Raw genomic sequence first — 6,000 nt, forward strand, 5'->3', positions numbered from 1 at the left:
TCACTGGTGCTCATGTCCAGTTATCACTGTGGGAGAGGCAGGGTGCACCTTGGACATGTCTCCAGTCCAACACAGGGACACATAGAGACAAATGACCATTCACTCTCTCACTTACACCTAGGGACAATTTAGTTACCAAAAGGACTAACATGCATGTTTTTGGTCTGTTGGGAGGAAACTGGAGTACCCGAAGAAAAACCCCTCATGCATGGAAAGAACATGAAAACTCCACCCAGAAAGGTCCCAGGCTGGGATTTGAACCGGCAACGTTCTCGCTGAGAGGCAACAGCTCTACCAACTGTGCCATAATGCTACCCTATTCTATAACCATGTGTTTTATTTAAAACGTTATATTTCCTGCTACAATAGGTGTCTCTAACGATTCTTTGGTTTCTTTAATTGCCGTACTCTGGAGCTTTATTTTGACATCTGCACCAATTTTTCTATGAAAAATAAACAAAACAAACCGAGGCCACAATCCTGTGAGTAAAGCAAACTTTCAGTTGCCTGTTTGTGACCAGACAGCTGTGCTGAAAATATTAAAAAGCTCAATGTATTTTTTCGTGCTCTGCTTCCAAAACTGTAAAGGTTGTGTACATTATTTTGTTCAAAGACAGAATCACACAATCTACAGAATAATGTGAACTAGAATCCTTTCTCATCTTTCTTTCTTCCTAGCAGTGTAAACAGTTCAATACAAGCATTTGCAGGTGCTTTTATGACATTTGTTTTTTTAATTGCAGCTCTTTAAAGTTGGAAAAATGTGTTACTCATTTCAAGAATCGTTTCCGACGCAATAAACCAGCATCATTTGAGAAAAATTATAATGTCAATTTGAAGCTCTTATGTGAAGCAATTCTATTTTACAAAAAAAAAGATTTTTATTATCATTATTGTATAAATGACTTTCAAGCACTAAACCTTATGAAAGTGTTAACTGTTTATGTTGAAGTGATATATTTTTTTTAATAATAAAACTCCTGCATTAACTTGAACAGAGCCTTGAAGGTCAAAACCAAGGATAATTCTGCAACTATAAGATTGTTTTTCAGTGTGTAAATTATTTTTAAACCTCTAATAAGACACACGGTTGGTACACTAAAGAAGCACATTAGGGAAGAGGGTACAAAATTAATTGTACTGTAATGCGAGACAGCAACAAAGTTCCTCAGATAAATACATTTTACTAATTGGCTTTTTGTATGTTTCTGTTCAGTGCCCTGAGACAACTTCTGTTGTGACTTGGCACTTCATAAATAAACTGAATTGAATAGATTAAATAATTTATGGAACAAAGTGACAAAAGATAAAAGGGCATTGGTTTCAGAAGTATTTATAATGCGTGTGTGTGGGTGGGGGGCACACTGGTGGTGGTGGTGGTGGTGGGGGGGTGGGGTCTGGGTGTCCTCCCCCAGAAATTTTCGACTAAAGTAGATGTCTTCCTGCACTCTGGTGTATTTTAACAGGTTGTTAAACATCTATATTTACCTACATAAGTAAACACTTCAATAACTTTTAGAGAGCATGGCACAACAAGAAATAGCCTGACCAACAGCTCTCCTTGTGTGAATAAAGCACGCTCCACTTCTCTCATGCTTCCTAACCCTCCCAACTACCGGTCAACAAATGTCGTCACTACTGTAACCACTTTTAGTGGTTCGAGCATTCTTTTATTAATCAAGTGGAATGGAATCGTTCATGAAGAAATTGAAACAGTGCTGGGTGAACTAATATTTCATGGTAAATGTGGATGGTCCAAACGAAAAAAAATTAAAATATGAGGTGGACATGTCCCCTTCACATAATTGTTGTGACGCCTATGGTAAATGGGATAGGTTGGAGTTTTTTTCCATACCACTGCTTTATTAATATTTGCAGAATGGAGGTTTACGTTGTCTTTTAAAAAAAGATTTTTTAAAGATTTTTTTTTTTAAGATATTTTTAAAGATAATTATATGAATCCTTCTGGAAAAATATAACATTTTGAAACCAGTACGTTACTTTAAAATTACAATGTATTTCTCTACATTAGTGCTGCCTTTCCAGTAATATAAATGCTCTTCACCTAGAATGCTGACTCAGCCCTACGCCATCACTGAGTCGGGCTTTTCTTCAGTAATGTTTGCTGATAACAGTCTGAGTGGTTCTATTTATCTTTGTTTCAGAGCATATAAGGTTCATTTCTTCTACAAAAGGACTGAAGTCTGATTTGTGTGACCAGCAATCATGATTCCACTGTATGAGGGTCTATCACATCTGCCTCTAAGCCAAAAGACATGGGATGGACCATCACAAAGCATGATCGGTGGGCAGACAGATTAGTATTTCAGGCTTTTTTTTTTTTGTTGTTGTAAGAACTGAGACCTTGTTCTAAAAAAAATCAGCCAAATCAAAACAATCCAAGCTGTTATCAGCAATATGTTCACAAGCCAGACTTTATGAACATGCTGTGTAGTATTAAAGTTCTTGACAAAGCTAATTTCCTTTGCTGTGATGGCAGCAATAATACAAAAAAGTACACAGATGGTCTGATTCACAGAAAATGCACAGCACCCAAATTTTGTGCATCATTTACTGTACACTCATCACCAGAAAAGAAGATGAATTGTACCTTCTGTGTCATGACTGCACTCTTTTTTTGTTTGTTTTATTGTGAAGGCATCCATGCAGCCGATTGCTTACCCCCCTTGTCCTTTCTCCTAAAGCACAAAGACAACAACTTCTCATCAAGTGGTAATATTTTATGCTACTTTCTGTAAATGGGGCTGTTCTTAGATGATCATGGTTTGTTATGCATGTATGGGTTTTGGGGGAAGTGGTGGCATAGAGGTTAGAGAAAGCGAGTCTGTGATTGAAAGGTCATCAGTTTGAATCCCTAAATCCACTTTACCATTACATTAAAAAAAATGCACCTACATCTGCTTTCAACCTTATTTGCCCAGCTAAGGGCCCTTGTGCAAAACCCTTTTGTGTGAGGGAGGGTGCCAGGTGAAAAGCAATTGCCAAGTCTTTATGCAGGTTTGCTTGTTGTGGTGACACTTGCGAAAGGGAGCAGCAGGGACTTTGAATTCCTCCTACAGTCCAAGAACATGCATGTTAGGTTAACTGGTGTATCTAAATTGTCCCAAGATGTGTGCAAGCATAAATGATTGTTTATCTCGGTGTGGCCTAGTGATGGTCTAGTGAAGGTGCACCCAAACCCTCTCAGCCAATGACTACTGGAGAAAGACACCTTCTTTCCATAACCCTGAACCAGAAATAAGCTACTACAAAAGACGGATGGATTGGTAAAATAAAGTTGAAAAAGTTACCATTTTAGAAAAAACTGGCTTTGGACTCCGCCAAGTACCAATGGTCCATACATTTGTTCTATCAACTAACCATACTGACCACCATAATTCACTTGAACAAATATGTTTATTGGCTAATTTAAAATACTTGGTCATTAATGTCAAACAAAAGAAATGCAATACAAACGAAACAGGAAAATAAATTTAAAAAGACTAAATGTAAAACGGTTAGTTTTGCACTGCATTTAACAACATATCATTTGTTTGTCTACTAAATCTTAACCTGTGAAATAGTTGTGCCAGTCATAGATGGGTATTTAAGCAAAAGCATCAAGTAGAACAATAAAAAGCTTAAATGGAAATACGTAGACTGCCAGTGGATGACAAGTTAAGATACGTCGAATTCTACTACTATTCTTAAACATGGTAGAGAAAGTGAATGTTCTTACGAGCATGACTTGTCAAATCTGATTAGAACATGATGCAAATTTGATTGTTTTCTTTTTCACTGTCTCCTTTAACAGGAGTTTATTCATATAAAAGCACAGAAAGTACCCAATGTTGCCATGCCAACAATGCAAAACTACTCAATCAAAACCACAGTGTACCTGAGGTCTATTTCTAACCATTCAGCTTCAAAGGCAGCAAGCTACTGGAAATAAGAGAGCTATGATGGTTGAAAATTACCCATGACTGGAGCAGCCATCAGGTAAGATGTCACCATGACCGATGTCATTACAAGTTTGGTTTTCAAGAGTTGTTTTCTTCATGGTACAAATAGAAACTCGGATGGGAAAAGATCTGAAAGTCTTGACTCGTGCAACAAATACAAAGGCCCAGAAAATTACACAGTGTAGAGTATTTCAATGAAAGCATGCACCGGAATGAAATGAATTTTATTGAGTTTTAATCAAACTAAATGTGAAGGAAAAAATATATTTTCTTTAAACTAAAAGGAAGTTTAGCTCAGAAACAGCTGCTTATTTTGTACCTCAAACTATGTGAAAAATGCATAAGAATTCAGATTAAATTGATGTGTTTAGGGGGGAATTTTATTGCTAAGTCTCAAATGGTCGCAATCAAAATGAGGAACCATCTAACACGTTTTCTATTACTCTGTGACAAGTACAGTGCATTTAAACTTAACAAATGGTCTCTGTTCTATTTAATAACCAGGCAGGTGAGACATGTTTGTCTCAAAAAGTGGATATTTTCTGTATTGTTTTTCTTCTCTCCAAAAATGAATTATTGATTTCACGCAGGCTCAAATGAATATTTGTTAGTTGCTCTGGAAGCTCCTTCTCTGGTGAATTTGTGTGTAAACTCTCAGTGAGAGCCTTTTCCTCCATAATAAAGACATAACAAATAAATCAGACGGTAACAAACTCGAGCAGTAATCATTTTTAAATTGTTAATTTAAGATTTACCCTTGTGACCCAGAAAGGAAGGAGCAGGATTTCTCTTTTTTTTTTTCACAAATTAATACAGAATCTATGGCAGATATGCGAGTGTTGTGAGCGTGTGAGTTTGCTGCTCCAGTAAACTTTTGTTGCTTCATTGTGAAACTATCAGGGAGCTTCACTGTGTCTAAAACCCCATCCACACTGCTCCAGGGTCTTGTGTGAAAGAGTGCACAGCTTTCCTACAAAAAGTCGGTGTACAAACCAAAAATTGAAGCACACATGAAATACTTCCTGTGACATGCCTGTATCTAAATATGAAAATATGTCCTGCATGATACTCAACTCTGATCAAAACTTGTGTAGATACTGGAAAATTCGTCAAAATGAAATGTGAGCCAGAGACTCAATAAGTAGTGGAGCATAAAACATGTTTGCCACACGTGCAATGAGGAGTGATTGTGTGTGTGACGCTGTGGTTGTCATTGAATCAAGTGAACTTGGGAACACTGATCTGCCTGCAGCGCACTTCGGAGGTGGAGGCTTTTCCAACTTTACACGTTTAATATTAATAGAATAAACACAGAGGAACTCAAGAGCTTTGTATAAATTACATTCTTACGTAATAAATAGTTAATGTCAGGAAACAGGTCGCTGTGCACCATCAAAGTGTTTTAGCCGTAGGGGAATTGTAAATACAGTAGTCCCTCGTTTATTGTGGGTGTTAGGTGCCAAACACCCCCGCAATAAGTGAAGATCCGTGAAGTAGCAACGTTATATTTATTTTAGTATGTATATATATTTTAAGGCTCCATAAAGCCTTCCCACACTTTTGCATTGTTCTAAACTCATAAACCTACGTCATTTCAACAACATATGTACAGTACTGTATATGTAGCTACAAAATTGTACTTACTAGCTCTGCAGAACACAGCAACAGCTCTCTGTTCCGGTCCAACTCGGTTCCGTTTCTGCAGGCCCACCATGCAGCAATGAAGCCCACAATCAATGTTCTAAACTCTTAAACCTACTTTTAACAACATACTTATATGTAGCTACTAAATTTTACTTACCAGAACGTCCCCGCTCGGAGGTCTGCGTGGGCCGGTTGAAAGAGATGAAAAATGTCACGGTGAGCTCCAGATGGAGCACCAGACCTTAGGTGGTGCACGTCCTGCTCAGAAGTCCTCGTGGGCCGGCTAGGAGCTCTCGTGTTCATTGCTGAGTCTGGGGGTCCGGTTCTGGTCCAGTTCAGTGCAGCCCTTGAGCGCCAAAGCACTTTTTTTTTTTGGGGGGGGGGGGGGGGGGGG

This window comes from Nematolebias whitei, chromosome 12 (assembly GCF_014905685.2).
Source record: "Nematolebias whitei isolate Nwh7 chromosome 12, NemWhi1, whole genome shotgun sequence".
In the NCBI taxonomy this organism is placed as follows: domain Eukaryota; kingdom Metazoa; phylum Chordata; class Actinopteri; order Cyprinodontiformes; family Rivulidae; genus Nematolebias; species Nematolebias whitei.